A 19,914-nucleotide genomic window follows, 5' to 3' on the forward strand; every position below is an offset into this window, starting at 1 on the left:
TTTCTCTTTTCTTCACCTTTGTTTCTGTTCTTCCTTCTCTTTCTTTCTCTTTCTTCTATCTCTTCCCCTCTATCTCTTTACTATTATATATTTATCTTATGACCCTATGCCTGATTGCTTATTTTACTTACGTTAATTTGTACTATTATGGCTTTTGTTGTATTTGAAGAAAATCTTAATAATAAATTTCATTAAAAAAGAAAATAAAGAAGATTGCAACTAAGTACATGCCTATAGCTTCATTACTTCAAGAATTTTGGTGACGAGCTGGGACCTAATGACAAACCCTACAAACCCACTTCTACATGACTTTGCACATATTTTTGTCACGTTGTACTTCGAGGCATATGCTGCAGTGGGACTTCTGTTTTTCTGCTGGAATTTTTTTCATTTCTCTGCCGCTTGGTAAATTGGTGAATTCTATGTACATCACTGAGAACCGTATTTTCCTAAACGATTCTGGAGCCTTTTACAAGATTTTCCAGCATCAAACGGTAAGGTAAGGCATCCTTCAAAGTTATCTTCCGTTCCAACGGTCTACACGAGCCTGCTTGGTGCCCTCAAGCGTAATATTGTGCAATCTTGCTACACACGTAAACACCTAGCGCACGCAGTTCGTCTTCACAACCACTATGGTCACGCAAGGTCGTGAACCCAACATTCAGCCATCTTGGATCTCCTTATTAACCAAGCGCGAGTATTATCACAAAATGCATCATTTACGTCACGTTTTCAGCTCCGGTGTGTGCAATTACTGGTGTTTACTGCTATTACAAGCACGCAACACAACTAACAAGCTTTAACTTAGTTTTTACCACATTCTCCTTATGTAAGTACTTTGTTGTTATTACATTTACAGACAATTCACTTTAGTAGCGAGTACTGCTGTGTTCTTTTTTTTTTTTCTTGAGAATGTCAACTGAAGAACTACCGAGAACCTCTTCTGCTTTTAATCTCAATTTTCCAAAATAAGTTTTAACTGACCCTGGTGAACATAAAGTGCAATGGCTGGAATGGAAAGATTACATTGCTAATTTAGAGGATTTCAGTGGTATTTTCTCCTCTGAAAGGAAAATAGAATTTTGTTGCAATGTTTAAGGCCAGAAGGTTTAAGAGTGTACAATCAACCCTAAAAGTGCGACAGACATGCCGATTTAAATGTTTTTAAAATGGCTTAATTAGACTTGGAAGAACATTTTTCTCCCACAGTTTGTGAGGCGGTTATGAGACATGCCTTTTTCCAAAGAAAGCAAGTGAAACACAAATCCATTGGCACTTTAAAAATTGGCTATCACGTGCAAATTTGGTAACTTGCATGGTAACCTTATACAAGACCAAGTTATAATGTACACTAAAACAAATCAATACAAGAGAGGCATGGGGTCGATAGAGACTCTAGCCTGAGAGATATTTTAACTATTGTCAAAAAAGCAGACTTTGTAAACGTTGTGCTAAGGTTTCATTAGGGCATACTTAAACTGGGGGGAATGAATATGTGAATAAGATTTCAGATAGTAAAAAGAAATCTTCTTTCAATTCTTCTCAACATACTAAAAAAGATTTTAAAAAATTTGAACGTAATGACAATTACAAAAATATAACTTTGCACGTTATAGGTGTAAAAGTCCATCTCACTCTGCTTGCTTTGACAAGTGTTCAGCTAGGTTTGTTAAGTGCTCAGAATCTGGTCTAGTTGGGCACTTTACCAAGGCTTGTATGCGTAAAGGTAAGAAGATGGGTAAAAGTAGGATCTCATGTATAAAGGAGAGTGATGAGGAACAATCGTCCTCTGATGATAGTGATGATGACTCTAACTCTAATAGAAGTGGAAAAAAGAAAATTCTGAATATTTCTAGTCAATCTAGTAGTAAACCCATTTGTAGTGTTTCTTTTGGTAGGGTTTCATTACAAGTCGCTGCCGATTCTTGTTCCCCATACACAATTATTGACATCATTGGTGATCGTTTGGAGCCTTCAGACATCTCTCCAGAAAGTTATACTGGTGAAAAGATAGACATCGTAGGTTTTAGAGAACTAATTTTCAGATATAAGGGTAGACATGCTCTCTGCAAATTGTATGTGGCTAAGGAAGGACCATCTGTTTTGGGGTGGAAGGATAAATTCAACATTATACTTGATCCAAATAGCCCTGAACAAGTCCTTGTAGTGTGTGATGGTGAGGATACAAAAAAACTGGGTTCTCCATGAATTCCCTAAGGTATTCAATGGCAGTGTTGTTTAGTTAAAAGTTATTATCCACATTAATAGATTAAACCAAAGACGCTACATGTAAAATCCACAAAGCACACAACATTCCTTTCATTGTTAGAGATGAAATTAAGGCTCAGTCACAAAAATTACTTGACGCACAAATTATTGAGCTCATTGAAGCTTCTGAGTGGATTTCGCCTTTAGTCGTTGCCAGACGTGCTCACAGCAAGGTTCGTCTATGTGTTGATCTGAGAGGTTTGAATGATAATATTGTGGTAGACCAGTTCCCATTACCCCGCATTGATGAAATGTTAACGTTAACCAGAAATGCCAAGTAGTTTTCCACCTTAGACCTTTCATGTGCCTACAATCAGGTTGTTCTTAACAAAAAATCCAAACATTTGACAGCTTTTTTTACACCATTTGGTTGTTACCAATTTAGGAGCATGTCTTTCGGGCTTGCGTCGGCAGCAGCTGTCTTCCAAAGGCTTATGTTTGAACTTTTTGGTAATATAAAAGAAGTCATTTTTTTTCAAGACAATATATTAATTATGGGTAAATCTAAACAACATCATGATGAAGTGTTAAGAAAAGTTTTATCCATTTAATCTATGAACTGGTAGAAGCCATCAAGCATGCCCCTTCACCTTCCAATAAAGATTAACTGCATTCATTTTTAAGGTTAGCAGAGTTTTACTCGAAGTTTGTAGAACATTTTTCTGAGCGTACTCATGAAATGCAAATGTTGTTAAAAACAAAAAATAATTTGAATGGACCACAGATTGTCAAAATGCTTTTATTGCTATTAAACGTACCATCAGTAAAGCGCCTAAACTATAAGCTTTTAATCCCACTGCCCCTACCTGTCACTACAGATGCGAGTTGCAAGGGCTTAGATTTGATTTGATTTGATTTGATTTGTCAACTTGTATAGCGCGCGAATGCCCGCGGGCGTCTTGGCGCTGTGATAGATCCTTCCATCTCTGCAACGGTGTCTAATTTATTCAGAAAATAGCCATGTTTTTACTTCCTTTCTAAAGGATTCTAAAGATGGGCAGGTTTTTATGGCAAGAGGCAGTTGATTCCATGTACGTGCTGCATGTACTAGGAAGCTTCTACCTCCCCAGTTAGCTCTTTTAAATCTGGGAACGGTAATTAGTTTCATTTGACCGGATCTCAGAGATCTCGTGGGTTCATATTGTTTCAGATGATATTTTAAAAATTGTGGTCCTTTTCCCTGAAATGCCTTATATGTCAAACAGAGTGATTTGAATTTTACCCTCTTTGCGATTGACAGCCAATGCAAAGTTTTTAATTTACGTCTGATTGGCTCAAACTTAGGTATGTCTAGAACCAGTCTGGCTGCTGCATTTTGCAGGCGTTGTAGCTTATCTATAACTTTTGTCCTGTCTCCGGCATATAGTCCATTTCCGTAGTCCAGTCTTGCTAGTGCTAATGCTGTTACTACTGTTTTGCGTGAGTCCGGTGGTAAAAATGGAAATAGCTTTTTTATCATTTTTAGAATATACCAGAGTGTTGATGACAACTTGCTGGCTTGAGCTTCGAATGATAAATTCATATCAAGGGTGAAACCCAGATTCTTTACTTTTTCTGATGATCCTGGGCATCTTCCCATATCTTTGGGCCACCAGGCGGGGGACCAGATGTTTGTGTCACCCCCTAGTATCATCACTTCGCTCTTGTCTCCGTTGAGCTTTAGGCAGTTCCTTTCCATCCATTGGCTGACCTGTGTCATGCAAAGTTGGAATTTTTCCGCTGTTTCCTTTCCTTAGGCAGTGTTCTTACTCAAAAGGATGACAGGGGCTCAGACATTGTCATTGCATTTGCATTTAGGACTTTATCTCCTACTGAATTTTATTTATGATGTGCAATATGTTCCAGGAAAAAAAAATGTAACAGCAGATTTTTTAAGCAGGTTATCCTTACCGCTCAGAGAAATTGATTCTAATCCTTGGAACGATATTTGTGTTTCAAGCATTTTTTCAGCTAATGAAACAAAAGGTTTACATAGAATGGAATGGGAGCAAGCAGTGGAGAATGATTATATTCTCAAACTTATCAGAATCAAAAGCTAACATGGTTAGGTGTTGAACATTAATCTTGTGCATATAACGTGTGTGTTGTTTATTTCCATGCTAGTGCGTCACTGTATTCAGCCAATGCCCTTTGGGCTATATAAGTGACGTCATCACTGTCACACGATCATCTGACAGCTGTCATTGGTACGTGCTGTTTGTTTTTCCTCTGGCTCCCCGCGGGCCTTTATTCTCAATAAATACGTAATTATAACTACCTACTACTAGCTTCATTATTAAGCTCCCACAACAATTGGCGACGAGGGCGGGATGCTTAAAGGTCTGCGGGTGAAGCAGTACATGCATATCGACCGCAACTTTGAATTAAGAAAGGCGGCGGACCTATCGGTATATGCAGTTGAGGAAGAATCATTGAAATAAAATATAGTAATGAAGTAAGTGCGCTTTATAAAGTTAAGGCGGATTACCTATTTGTTTGAAAGCAGTGCTGCAAGTGGAACCTGAAGGAGATCCTGCATTTTCGCTCCAGCCTACGGCGTAAGCGTACTACTTCTACTTAATGCGCGCAGTCTCTGGAAAACCAGTTTAAATAAAGGTTGCGCAGCAAGTAAAAAATAAGAGGAGATTCCTGAGACCGCGCGCTGTTTTATGATGTATGCGTGCAATTTCAACTTAATGCGCCCTGACTGTGCATATTAGCGCTGATGTGAGGAGAGACTATTCATGTTCATTAACAATTCATTATTGTTCAAGTTGATCGTATTGAGGAAACTTAACTCAATTTAAAGCCGCCTCTACTTTGAATTTTGTTAGTCGCTGAGGGAAGTGCCGGCGTGTGAGGAAATCCTTTCAGAGTTGTCGCGTGAGGCATTCTGGGAGAAGCAGCTGAGAGCCTAACATGATTGGATAAGATGGTCAAACGTCATAACATGTGACCTCCGAGCGGCCATTTTGAAAAAAAAAATCTCGTCAGATTACCGGTGCTTTTGTATCGACTATTAAATATATTGACATCGAGGAACAAAGTGTGATTAAAGAGGCGGTGAACATATTTTTGATAATAAAATAAAAACCTTGAATTTACAAGCTACTAGTGTGAGGATATACATAACAAAGAAAAAAAAAAGTGTTGGTAAATATAAGACTGTCAACAACATACATCGTGAGTCAGTATATAAATAAAACTTGTGTGTTGAAATAAATCTACAAAGTAAGCATAGAGATATGGCTGAAAGCAACAATATATGTGCACCACCACGTTTTCTTGATGATCCAGGGAAGCCAACTATGAGGTGGAAGAAATGGATAAGAGCGTTTGAGAACTATATAATATCCATTGATGGCAAAGCTTATGATGCGGAGAGGAAATTGTCTTTATTATTTGGCTTGCTAGGGAAAGCTGGTCAGGATGTATTCGGTAGCCTACCAGAGTACGAAAATCCACCTGGCACATTTATTCCACTAAATGAGTATGAAGAAGCAATTAAAAGGCTAGAGAAACAATTTGATGAGGAAAACAATGTCATGGTCGGTAGGCATAAATTCGCTTTGAGGAAATAACAGGAAGGTGAAACCATTGATGAGTATATTGCATGTTTAAGGATCTTAGCTATGGAATGCGAATTTGAGGACATGACTGACATTTATATTAGAGACCAGATTGTTTTTTATTGTTATTCTAAAAAAGTACAGGAAAGACTACTGGCATGTAAAAAACCAACTTTGCAAGAAGTTATTGATATAACTAGAGGAATAGAAAGGTCTTTAGTATCTACTAAAGTGTTATCCAATGCTAGTGGTAATACAAATGTGTTCTACCTGCAGGAAAAAAAGAAAGGGGACAGCGTGAAAGGTGAGAAAAGTTGGGGTGAGAGAAAAACTGGAGGTAAGCAATTAAGCTGTTTCAGGTGTGGGTCAAAAGAACATCTAGCGGATAACAGAACATGTCCAGCAATAAATAAGAAATGTCCCAAATGCAGAAAATATGGACACTTAACAACTTTGTGTAAAACTAAAAGAGTTTTAAGTAATGTGACTATCAATACTGTTGGAGACTTTGATGAAGAAATGTGTGCAAACATTATCTTATATGTTGATATGGAAGATGGTAAGATAAAAGGGCCAATTGGTGAAGGGAAAATTGGTGATATAGAGTTACAGTTTACTGCGGATTCTGGGTCACCAATAACCACCATTTCTGATAAGATGTTTGAAGAAAAATGGTCGAATGTAGAGTTAAGTGATTCTTATGTTAACCCTAAAGCATTTGGCGAAAAGGACATAAACATGCTAGGATACTTCCATGATATTGTCACTTTTAGAGGTAGGAAAATCAAAACCAAAGTGTATGTTGCTGAAAAAGGGATAATTTTAATTGGATGGAAAGATTTAGCTAAGTTAGGTGTAATTTTAATACCAGGTGCCAAAGATCCTATAATTTTAAGAGAAGATTGGGTGAATAGTGTTAGTTTAGATGATAACGAGAATGATCTTAAAAGTACATTGGATGAGTATAAAGTGGTGTTTAAAAATGAGATAGGTTGTGTAAAGGGTTTTATTCATGACATAAAATTGAAAAGTGGAGCCACTCCCAGTAAACATAAGGTAAGGACCATACCACTGTCAATAAAGAAAGAGTTGAAAAATGTTTTGGATAAATTATCTAGTGAGGGTGTCATTGAGGAGGCTGACGAATCAGAGTGGGTTTCAGCTATTGTGGTGTCCAAGAAGAAAAAGACCGGTGACCTTAGGCTGTGTGTGGATCTAAGGTCCCTGAACAAGAACATTGTTGTTAACTGTCACCCTCTTCCCAAAATCCAAGAAATTTTACAATCTGTATCAGGATCGAAATTTTTCAGTTTGATTGATCTAAAAGCAGCCTATCACCAGGTATGTCTAACTGATGAGTCTAAAAGATTAACAACTTTTATTACACCATTTGGGGTGTACAGGTATGTTCGCCTACCGTTTGGATTAGCCTCTTCATCTGGAGTATTTCAGAAGTTAATGGATGTTTTGTTTAATGGTTTGAGTGGGGTAGAGGCGTTCCAGGACGACATCTTGGTGCATTCCAAAACTGAAAAAGAGCATTTAAACTTGATAAGAAAAGTATTGAGCATACTGGAAAAGAGAGGAATGACAGTATCTAAGGAAAAATGCAAGTTCATGACCGAAAAAGTGGAATATTTAGGTCATGTATTGACCTCGGAGGGAATCACTCCTAAAGATGATCTTGTACAGGCAATAAGAGAGGCACCAGAACCTGAAAACAAAGAAAAACTAAAATCTTTTTTGGGCTTAAGTGAGTATTACGCAAAATTCATACAAGGGTATGCTGGAAAAGTTGAACCACTCAGGAAGCTATTAAGAAAAAATGTATCATTCAATTGGTTGGATGAGCAAGTGCAAGCTTTCAAAATAGTGAAGGGGTAAACCCTATGATCCTGAACTTGAGAATGTTGTAACAGTTGATGCCAGTGCTGAAGGAATAGGTGCTGTATTCTGTCAGTTAGATGGAAAAAAAGAAAATACCATTGCTTTTATTTCTAGGAAGTTGAACGAGTCTGAAGTACATTATAGTACTATTGAAAGGGAGGCATTGGCCAGTGTATGGGCTGTACATAAATTAAAAGATTACTTATGGGGAAAAAGGTTCACCATCGTCACGGACCATAAACCATTGATATACATGATGAATGGTGAGGGCCGTGGCAACGGCAAGGCGAGCTCAAGACTAATAAGGTTGTTATCCAAGCTCCAAGAGTTCAATTTTGAGATACAACATATTAAGGGAGGCAAGAACTACAGAGCACATTGTTTGTCCTGCTTACCAGTTAACATGAAAGGAGAAGAGGCACTTGATGACATTGAATGTGTGGTGGCATTGATTGACGCTACTGTTATGAGTGAAGGTTCTATCACTGAGGAGGAATGGAAAGAGAACATGGAGAAAGATGCTACTATTAAAAAAGTAATGGAACTGGTAAAAACCAAGTGGCCTCATATCAGAAATTTACAGAATGAACTAAAGAGTTACCAGCAAGTGAGCGATGAATTGTCATTAGAGAATGGTTTATTAAGAAGAGGAGAACTTTTTGTGCCACCAAATGGTTTGAGAAAGAAAATAATTTCACTTGCTCATAAAGGTCACCCAGGAAGTACAGCCACTAGAAATATCCTCAAGATGAGCTACTGGTGGCCCGGGGTAGATAAGGAAATAAAAGAGTTCATCGACAAATGTGAGCAGTGTTTGAAATCAGATAAACATTGGCGTATGGAAAAGAATGAACTGCAAATGGTGGAAATCCCTAGCGGACCCTGGGCCAAGATTGCTATTGATTTCGCTGGTCCTTTCCAAATTTTGCCAACTGACTGTAGAACTCTGATTGTTCTCACTGATTATTACTCAAAATGGGTGTATTTCAAATTTGTAAAAATAGTGACTACTGAAATAGTAATTACATTTTTGAAGAAAGTTTTTGACAAAGAAGGCCAGCCTAAAGTGTTAGTTTCTGACAACGGCTCGCAGTTGATTTCTAAACAAATGACTGAGTTTCTTGAAAGAGCTGGGATTGAACAAGTTAAAACACCTTTGTACAGCCCAAAAAGTAACGGCCAGGTAGAGAGGGTAAACAAATACATAAAGGAAGGTATTCAACTGGCTGTGGCTTCCAATATGGACTCGAAAGAATTTATAAGGGTAAAGATCAATGCATATAACAATACACCAAATGAAACTACGAAACATACGCCTTTCTTTCTAATGAGAGGGAGGAAATGTAACAATCAAATTACACCAAAATTCAGTGACTGGAAGAATAAGAATGTAATCTCAGAAGAAATAGATGACAGACATATTTTGGTAAAGGAAAAAATAGTAGAGAAACAATTAAAAGCAAAGAAGTACTCAGACATTGTTAACAGAGTAAAAGCAAAAGATGTACAACCTGGTGAGTGGGTGTTATTGAGAAAACCAGGTTTGGTATCCAAGGGTGAAACAAAATATAGTAAACCAGTTAAAGTTTGTGAGACATCTAAGAGTGCCGTCCTTGTTGAAGGAGGTGGATGGCGGAGCAAAGACGATGTGATAATTGTAAAGAAAGGACAGGAGAAAATAATAATGGGCAGCAAAGAAAGCGAGGAGAGTGGTTTAAATGATAGTGTTTTGGAATGGGAAAATGTATCTGAAAACCAGAACGACTCCAACCTTATTGTTAGCCCTAAAATTATTTTGGAAAGAAGGGAGAGACCAAGGAATGGTATAACTGACACTGATAGCGAGGCCATAGACAATGATATATCTACATCAGTTAGGATCATTGACAGAGTTGTATCTCCTGTGGAACCTGGAACTGACATTGCATACCCAAGTACCTCTGGTGTGCAGTCCAAGAGTGGAAGAATTGTTAAGATGCCTAAACATTTTGATGACTTTGTTATGGAATAATTTGTGCTATTTCCAGCTGTTGTTCTGGGGGAAAAAGGGAGATGTTGAACATTAATCTTGTGCATATAACGTGTGTGTTGTTTATTTCCATGCTAGTGCGTCACTGTATTCAGCCAATGCCCTTTGGGCTATATAAGTGACGTCATCACTGTCACACGATCATCTGACAGCTGTCATTGGTACGTGCTGTTTGTTTTTCCTCTGGCTCCCCGCGGGCCTTTATTCTCAATAAATACGTAATTATAACTACCTACTACTGGCTTCATTATTAAGCTCCCACAACATTAGGGCACCGTTAAATCTGAACTACTTGGGGAAATGAAAGATTTTTGGGAGGTAAGAAACCAATTGGGTATTGATGTATTGATGGTATGTTCATTGTCAGAGGAGAATGTCAAATCTTTATATTGGTGTCCTAAAATTGATTTAGAAACTGACAGATTTGTGAGATCATGTAATAAATGTGAATGTGCTGACAAATCACAAAAAACACTCAACCCTCCTTTAAGTTCATTAGGGTGTCCTACCCTTCCTTGGAATGAATTAGCACTAGACAGTATGGTTCCCATTGGGTGGAGTGATGGTTCAGCCAGATTCATTCTTGTACTCGTAGATCTATTTTCAAAATGGTTTGAACTCAAAGCAGTTAACAAAGCTCATATTAAAAGTGTCATTGACTTTTTGGGCAGTGTTTTTATACGGGAAGGTTTTCCAAAAAACATCCTCACTGACAATGATGTCCAATTTAAGCTAAGTGAAATTAAGGATTTTATTGATGTTGCTGGCATTTTGCATACATTTTCTGCACTCTTTCATCCAAGGGGCAAAGGTGCCATGGAGAGAGTCAATCGTATTATCAAAGGTGTTCTGCAGATGGCCATCCGTGGTAAAAAAAAGTTGTAGTATGAACTGATGAAAATGCTGTGGACATATAGAGTCACTAGTCATGATTCCATTGGCAAGACTCCTATTGGAGTCATGGGAGATCCTGTTCCGTATTTAAAGGTCAATCCTGGGTGGATGGACAGAAGCAAGCAGGTAATATGGGATGGATAAAAAATACAAAAATTGCATATTAGCTTCTCAAAGTAAAAACAAAGAATATTTTGATAAAAAGCACGGTACCCGTGATGTCAAATTGGATGTCAGGCAATGGGTTTGAGTTAAGTCTAATAGAATGGTTACTAAAGGTCAGAGCACGTTTAGTTCTCCTGTGCAAATTGTGAAAGTTATGAAAAACACTGTCAAGTGATATGATGGTAAAGTACGCCACAGGCGTCATTTGTCTTTAGTCAAAGGTGACTTCACACCCAGTGATCCCAAACAGTTTGTGTCTTCTCGCAACTATTCGTGGATCGGTATTCATCCTGAGTGTTCTTATTCAAATACCATGTCGGATTTATGTATTCAGGGTGGGGATTGTCTCTCAGTTGTGGATCTTCCACTTACCGAAGTCTTGTCTGTGGACCTTCCTCAGACTGAAATTTCTTCTGAAATAGGTCAGTGTCAACCTCAGAAGGTTAGCACTTTTGGTAGAAGCAGTGTTAAACCAAAGCTCCTTGAAGATTATATTTGTGAGTCATAAAATTATGTTTTTTTTATTTTGAAAGTAGGAGGATGTGTAGTATTGTGGTTTCTCTTACAATGTTATGTTATTCACCTGTTTTATATTCTCTTGTCATCATTATTGGAATTGTTCTGATTCTTAGTAATTAAGAATCAGAACAATTTGTGTGTTCTCTGCATTTGTTGCCTTGTGCTAGAATGTTGGGTATTCTTCTACTTGTTTCTGTGCTTGTTTGGTTCATGCTGTGGGGTTGTCAGAATAAAGAAGATTACAACTAATTACATGCCTACAGCTTCATTACATCAATGATCTGACAATATATCACCCCAGCAAAATAACACTGGCATTACCTATCTGCCTCTTCCACTAAACCATATTTAAAGCCTGGGCCGAGTGCAATAAAACTCTGCTGCGCTAAGCGGAGCTCGCAAGGAGTGGAGTGCGTTAGATAAATGCTGTGTGTGATGATTGTCAGTGCCTGGTGTTAACCGCACTGTGCAAACATCACAAACAGCACCATACACAGAGCAAGCAAGCGCTGCTTCCTTTTTTCTGCTAGAGTAGATTTTTTACTCGAGTGGCAGCTTTCTCAACGCGAACGGACGGTTTCTCAACGCAAACGGTCGCAAGCATACACGGCCACTCGCAAATAGAAATCCCACTGCCTGTGTTAAGAAATCTCACCGGGAGGCAGATTTTCCTTGCTCGCACTCATCAGCTTGACGTTGACGAGCGCAAACAAGGAACAAAACTCGGAGTGTGGAAAACACCGCCCAGACTTCATATACACCACACCAACTGTAGCCTGGTGAAGTTGCGCGAAACTTGACGAACTTCACTAGGTTTGCATGGATTTTGCTCCATGCAAATGAGTATTTCACCGGAAATAAATGTGCGAAATTTCACGTTAACAGGAGCAATATTTATTAATAACTAGTTAGAAAATTCCCCACAAGCTTGTGATGTAGCCACCTACATCACTGGTAAAGGTGAAGGGATGAAACAGATTTGGGGTTAGCTTTTCAATAAAAACTTCAGTTTGGCTTTTGTTCTGTGCTGCGCGTGATGTGTTGGCGGCTAAGTGACTCCAGTCAATTCCAGTGCAGTGTTTTGTTTCTTTTTGTATAAAGTTTATCATTTTTTGTGTTTCATTTTATGGGTTTTACTGTGAGGATGCTTGCCTTTGTGGTTCAGTGTTCTTTTATGAGGTGTTTTCCCAAATACTTGTATTACTTTTATTTCTTTTGTTCTCATCGTTTATTGTCCTATTTATTTTTCACGTTAACATTTTTTGTGGGAGGTTATGGCATTTGTATGGCATCTGTATACCTTTAACCCACTTGTCTAATGAAAAAGAAGAGCATGTTACCTGCACACTCGCACAAATCAAAATGTTCCTATATAGGTAGGTGGCTTCTGCCTTTGAAAATTCCCACAAGTTCTTACTTTTTAAACCTCCGTGTTTTGATCTTTGATCTTATATGAAACCCCCAAATGGAGTATCACTGAGTATAATGCGCAGTGGAAATTAGAATCTGAGCTACACCCTCCAGTACCTGTGGACATCTAAGGAAAAGACCTTTGTGTAAATTGCGCCAGAAAAATATAACACACAAGTATATGAAGTCCGAGTGAGAAATACAGCTGACTCAGCCATTCATCTGCATGATTTCTTTTCTGGAATTTCTCTAGAATATACCAGAGATTTGGATTCGTCAGACCCTCTGGCAATACAGACTTAGTCAACACACTATCATAAGACAGAGAACCCAGTGAACTGTAAGCAATGCAAATGACTGAGCACTACATGAGGAGCTGCCTATCTATGCAGTGATCAGTCATGTGAGGCACACAGGAGTATTTGTGTGCTCCAAACATCTTTTCACCATGAATAGCCACTCTCAAGAATTCACAGTTGTAGTGTATTATATGATTTTTATTAAAATCAAGAACGTATCCTAGTGCACTCACTATGAATAATGGTTATAATAAAAGAAACAAGATAATGACAATGTTTTTGGTGAACAAGCAGAAAGCTAAAAAAAATGTGGCAACATTATGAGTGATTAAGAATTTCTCTACATCCGCTCGCCAATGCTCTCCTTTCTCTCTCAAACTAAGTTACTCCTGCACAACAGGGAGCCTCAGTGAGTTTCTGAGATGGTCTTGCTTACACCCACATACCTTAGTAGATTTACAGACGTAACATTGTGTAAAAGGACACCTGTTGTTGCTGTCTCCACTGTCAGCAGCTATGTTGTCTCCAGGTAAGGTGATAAGTCAGTGTGGAGCTAGAATTTCCTTCATTTAACCTTCATAAGTGGAAAGGTTTTTACAGCTTTCTTCTGTACGACCCTCAGCTTGCAGTCCCCTGGAAACCAAGATTCTCCTCTCCTCAAATAATGTTCTAATTCTTCTTATATTCTCTAATTAAGCTTTGTTGGTTGTTATACAAATAAACAATCCATATTGGAGCCGTAATGCCTTTTCAATACATATGGTCTTGTGAATCCCTGTTTGGCCAATATTAGAGGGGATTGCCCTTACGTCATTACTCGATTGGAGATAAGTTGGGTAACCGATTTCATATAGACAAGGTCTGGAAGAGATACTTGGCACCCAGGCCTTTGGTAAACTACCTTGGGTCAGTTTATTCAGAGACACTTTGAAAAACATGTGGAAAGATAGTATATTGGGTGATCCCAGAAGAGACTGTTCACAAATTTCTGAAGCTGATTTAAAAAAGAGCTATACATACTTCACTTTAGGCTTGCTTTTGGATAGCTCTACATTGTGCTCAATGACAGATAGATTTGTACTGCATAGAAGGACTACTATAAACTTCAAGGGTTCTTAAACGAAATTTAACCCAATCTAGCCAGGAAGTTGTATGCACAATATAGGTTTGGTACTCTTCCTTTGTGCACATGTACCTTTAATTAGATGGCCACGGGCAACTCAGAGAAGCAGCTGTGCCGGTCTAATGGTACAACCAGTGAATCGGAAGTTAATGTTCTTTTCTTCTACCCTGTATATAGCAGGGTGAGGAATACAAGATTGGTCCCCATATGCAGGAACCTAGGGACCTTTCAACATAATAAGGCAAACAGAATTTTAAAAACCAATGCTAGACAAGCTATTGTATTTCCTGTATCAAATATCTGTTTGCTATGTGATGCATTAGAGGAAAACTAGTATCACTCAATGCCACTAGCTAAATTGTCCAATAATTTAGTTTCTGGTATTGCCATCTAGGAAAAGGAAGGGGCTACACCCACTGTTACTCAATGTGCAATAACAGTGGATTTTTTATTGTAATTTTCCGAAGAGTAATCAATTTGCAATGACACAGCAATGTATCTGTTAGTGAAATATGGAGGAGTGGCACTTAATTGATTATCTATCACTGTATATTTTTAATATTTGGTTGTTTAATATGTGTTACACTAATGATGTCTTTCCTCTTATAAGAATATTATTAAAATCCAGTTACAGTACATCAAATAAATCGAATACAGTCAAGGTTATTAATACAGCTTAAAACAACATACTTTTCCTTACATAAATTGATCTCAGAATAAATGTTGCAGTGTAAAAACAAATATGAGGCTCTCGCATTGTAAACAGCAGACTCATAGCAGCTTCCGTAGTCAAAGTGCAGTATTTTTTAAACGGGTTTTAAAAAAGCAATAGGGAGATTCAGATACAGATACATATGAGGAGAAAGTGTTTTGTACGTCCATCGCAGGGGCATGGGGAGACAGAATGCTGTTTTATACACGGGAATGCTACCAGATAGTGGACTAGACCTAGTCTCAGTCTTGTGAGAACAAAACAATGTGAGGATGTGGTTTCCTGGATCAAATATGTTTGGAAACCCTAAGAGTCTAGATAAGAGTAATAAAACTGACATGTTGTTTGCTGCCCAACGTTTCTCAAGCGTGCCTTCTTTTTATGCCACAGAAACGTATTCTTCATTTCTACTTTGGGCAGTGCAGCTACTTCCTTAGGGTTATCCAGGATTCTTGATTTAAATAGGTCCTTAAAAGTATGTGCTATATAATTAAGCCAGGGTATCTTAAGACAATTATCTAGCCGGAGACAATCTTTAATAATCATTCTGTTAAATAGAGTCTCTTCCTTCACCCATATCGATCTCAGATCATAAACGGTCTGAGCGCAATTAAATCCGTCAAATAATCAATCCCCACTTTACTCTGGATTAGTTCAGTAGATGCCGAGGTAGGTAAACAAAGTAGATTTTTAAGAAACATGTTTTCCTCACTTTGCAATACACCATTAAAATGGTGGCCCCATACCCCGCACCATATAGTGCGATATAGGTACATCTAGCTTGGTACATATGCGTCATATCTTTAATTTGACGGTCTCCTAGTTTCGATGCAAACCTAAAAAGCCCATGTATGCTTTTGGTCATCTTAGCCCGGACGTTCGTCATCTCTTGCAACCATTTACCATCACCAGAGAAAGTTATCCCTAGATAACAGAACTTGTCCACAGTTTGTATTTTATGCCACTCTATAAAAAAGGATTTAGTTCTCCCTGGCCTCTGGCCACAGACCATGGTGTAAGTTTTTGTCTTATTGATCTGCAACTTCCTCCCCTTAATAAAATCAGCAAACTTATCTATTAGCCGCTGTAGGCCTACTGGCGCTCTAGATAAAAGTACAGCATTTTCTGCATAAAGCAGAACTGGCACAACCAGGCCCTCTGCTGAGGTGCATCTGACTTTACAAGTTTAAGTGCTGCGTCAACTTCATTTATAAAAATTGTAAAACGCAATGGTGCGAGAACGCAGCCTTGTCGGATGCCACATTTAAGATTGAATTTAGGGGTACACTCGCCCCTTTGGTCATACCGTACTGATGATAGTAATTTTTCATAATGCCTTGCCAGGATGTCAATAATAGATTCAGGGGCTCCAAGGTCCAGTAAAATCAGCCAAAGTATGGCACGATTCAATAGATCGAATGCGCTGCTGAGATCAGAAAAAAATAGGTAGAGGGACCCTTGCTTGGCACATGTATATTTTCCGATTAACAATTCTAAATTAATGTATTGTTAAAGGGTTTGTGTTAAAATCCCGTTATCCTCAGCCCACTCCTCGAGCATAACCAGTAAAATCCTACTCATAACTTTGATTGACGAATCTAAAAGAGAAATTGGCCTATAGTTTTTGGCTTGAGATTTATTCGCCTTCTTATATATGGGGATAATGATTGATTCATCCCAGGTAGGGGGAGCCCTCTCCATTGCAGCGGCATTAAAAACTCTGTTTAATATAGGTCCCCAAAGAGCAGGTATGGCTTTATAAACATCTATTGGAACGCCGTTCGGGCCATGGGCTTTCCCTCCCTTACTGCTGTTAATTCATTGTTCTACCTCAGCTAATGTAATATTTAGAGGCATCATCGGCCAGATACTTCGGTCAATAGGGTCCTTTGTAGTTATATCACCTGGGTTAAAAATGCTAGAAAAGTGTACCACCCATTCCTCACTACTAACATGGGATATCAATTCAGGGACAACCTCATCTTTCAAGAAAGGAGAATTGACTGTTTCCCAGAACAACTGGCTATTGGATGTATTTGCAGCCAGGGTTAGTTTGTCCCAGGCCTCCTGTTGGGACTCTCTCTTCCTCTGTTTTAATTTTAATTTATAGTCCATTCTTATATTTTTAACAAGCACCATATCCCTGTTACTGCTAGCCAGTGCTTGCTTTAATAGATTCAATTAGGAGGTACAAGCATGCTTGAACCATCCTCTATTCTGAATAAGTTTCGTATTTGATGTCTTAGTCAAAATAGTATTAATAATCCCAATTTACCAAAATTCATTAAAATCTGTGCTGGTTCAGTATTAACATCCAGGTTCTCGAATATCTCAGTATTACATTCAGAGACAATATTTGTTAGTACCGTATCTGGGTTGACACCTTTCCATTTTATTCTCGTGCCATTTGGTCTATATGGGGCAATATTGCCCACTATAGTTTGTATTGCTGGGGATCTATTGCCCCACACAGCTAATGGCATGATAATACAGTTGTGATCACTAAGTAGTTATTCTTCAATCCAAGGCGTGGTGCAGAAAGGAACAATATTTGCAGAAACCAATACATGATCGATGATAGTATTTGCATTTCTACCAGTGAAGGTTGGCATCAATTTCCCAGAACCATCTCTTACACACTGCATTAAATGCAAGTCAAGTTTGGCCAAAGCGATATGTAATGTATCTCCATAGAGGTTATAGGGAAAGTGCACACAGTTGTCGCCTATATCATTCCTGAACCCACAGACCTTAGTCATGGAGAAGGGGCATGTTGGCGTATTAAAATCTCCAACCCATATTATGTCAAAGTTGACATCTTCTTCGGTGCTCAATTTACCAATTACAGTCTCCAATTCTGTTACAACTTTATAGCGTGTACAATCAAACAAATTGTTATAGAAGTTAATTAACAAAACATCCCGGCAATTTTTTTGGTGTAGCCAAAGTATCTGTGAGTGACACCCAACATTTATAAACTTTTTAACTTTTAATGGCAGATTGTTTGACATAAGTATTACAGCCCACCCTTCGCTCTGCCGGCTAACGAGTGCAGTGCTGGTAAATTGTAGGAAACAAACCCCTCGAAGTTAACATTATCTGTACACCAAGTTTCCTGGAGACATATAATATCATTATTACAGAGAAAGTCAGTCCAGCCTAACATATCCCTTTTTTTTTTGCCAGTCCGGCTATGTTCCACGAGGCTATAGTGAACCCGTTAATTATGGGTCTAACTATATTATCAACTGGCTGGGTTGTTACATGCTGACCATCCCCAAACTCATCAATTATGGGGATCATAACCTGGGTAACAAGTTCTTTTTCTAGTGGTTGACCTATATTTCCACCTTGATTCACCACTTGCTCTTCAGTTAAATACTTTTTTACAGTTATATTTGAGGCCCCCAGTACACTTGGCCCCTGTTCTACTGGCACCTGTCCTGCTGGCCTCTCTGCCCATTGTTAATCAGTACCCCAAAAGTCCGCCTTTCCTATGGTATGGCGGGCAAAGCTTTGTCAATTGTTTTCCTCAAGCGTACTGAGTGATTGATATATATTAAATATGGGGAGGACAAAATGCGAATGAGGTGGCATTCCCCCATTGGCTCTACGATATTCCTGGTCCACTCCTGTAGGTAATATAATTGTTTTAAATGGCTATAGAAGAAACCAAGTGGGAGTAATAAGGTACTAGAATCGTTTACTGGTAGGGCTGCAGCTCTGTCCAAGGAAGTCCTGGCATAGTGTGGGTTCTTAAAATTTATTATAACACAGTCACCCTTTGTTGATTTTCTTAGGGGGCCAATCCAGTTAACTCTTCTAGTTGTAAGGATCTGGTCTGCATGATTAACAGGATAGCCACAATTTTGATTTAGCCAGTGCACCATTTTATTTTTAAGGGATGCATGAGTTTCCATTTGACACGAACTAAGGGGGGTGACATTCACCAGTACTGCCACATAAGGACAGCATTCCGGGGGTAGATTAGTTGATCTATTTCCTCTTCCCTCCTCTGGTTCTTTCTCTGTCCGATAGTTACTCCTAGTCAATTGCTTTCTTTGGCCTAAGGGGGCTGTGTTTAATCTTGGAACATCTACACTCGAACTAGTACTTGCCACTTTACTAGTCCTCCCATTCCTATAAGTATCAGATGCAACACCTAAAACTGATGGTGTTCCTATATTGTGAGCAGCTTGTGATCCTTCCTGCTGCCTATTTGTCTTTTCTTTAGGTGGCTCATTGGGGTGCTTAAATACCCCACTAAGTCTAACAATTTCTCCATTCAATGTATCTATTTTGTCATGGAGTGGTTTGAAATAGGTTTCTAGTTTAAGAGTTAGGGCAGCTATAATATGGTTGACCTGCGCATCACCCAGATGCTCCACAGCAGATTTAGGTGATGGGACTTGTGTACCTTTATTAGTTGTCCCTTGTTTTTGCTGGGTTTTTCTACAGCTCCTTTTCCTTTTTGGGGTGGGTGACCCATTAGATGATGGTGGACAAGGAACTTCAAGGAGTTCGTGGGAATCCAGGACAGGGTCTGGGTTTACAGGGTTCATAGTAGGGACACTGTCTTGGTCTTTGCTTGCATTTGACTCTGCTAACAAACCAATTGCATTCACAGGACCAGATACGCTACCTAGTCCTAACGAAAGGCGGCGTTCTGCTCTGTCTATTTCGACACTAATGGCGCTAACCGCCTTCACGAGATAGGAATCAATGGTGGTACCTGGGGGTTCAGCTACGATTTTATTTCATTTTTGGAGTTTAAGTTTGGACATATTGATAATGTCGTATTTATTGTGATAGGATGTAGCAGCAACCGAAGAACGCCCAGTGGCCAAAAGCTGACCTTATAATTTGCTACGTGATATAATGCAAGGTACCCGTTATATAAAATGCTACTAATACCAATAGTTGCATATGGGGACATTTAAAAAGTAGACACAAAAACCCCTATACCAAACATTGATGTAACTGTTAAATAATCATCCTATAGAATCATACTTCTGAATCCAGTTAAAATTATATTAAACAGTACAGTCACGAACATGAAT

This window comes from Lissotriton helveticus, chromosome 10 (assembly GCF_964261635.1).
Source record: "Lissotriton helveticus chromosome 10, aLisHel1.1, whole genome shotgun sequence".
In the NCBI taxonomy this organism is placed as follows: Eukaryota; Metazoa; Chordata; class Amphibia; order Caudata; family Salamandridae; genus Lissotriton; species Lissotriton helveticus.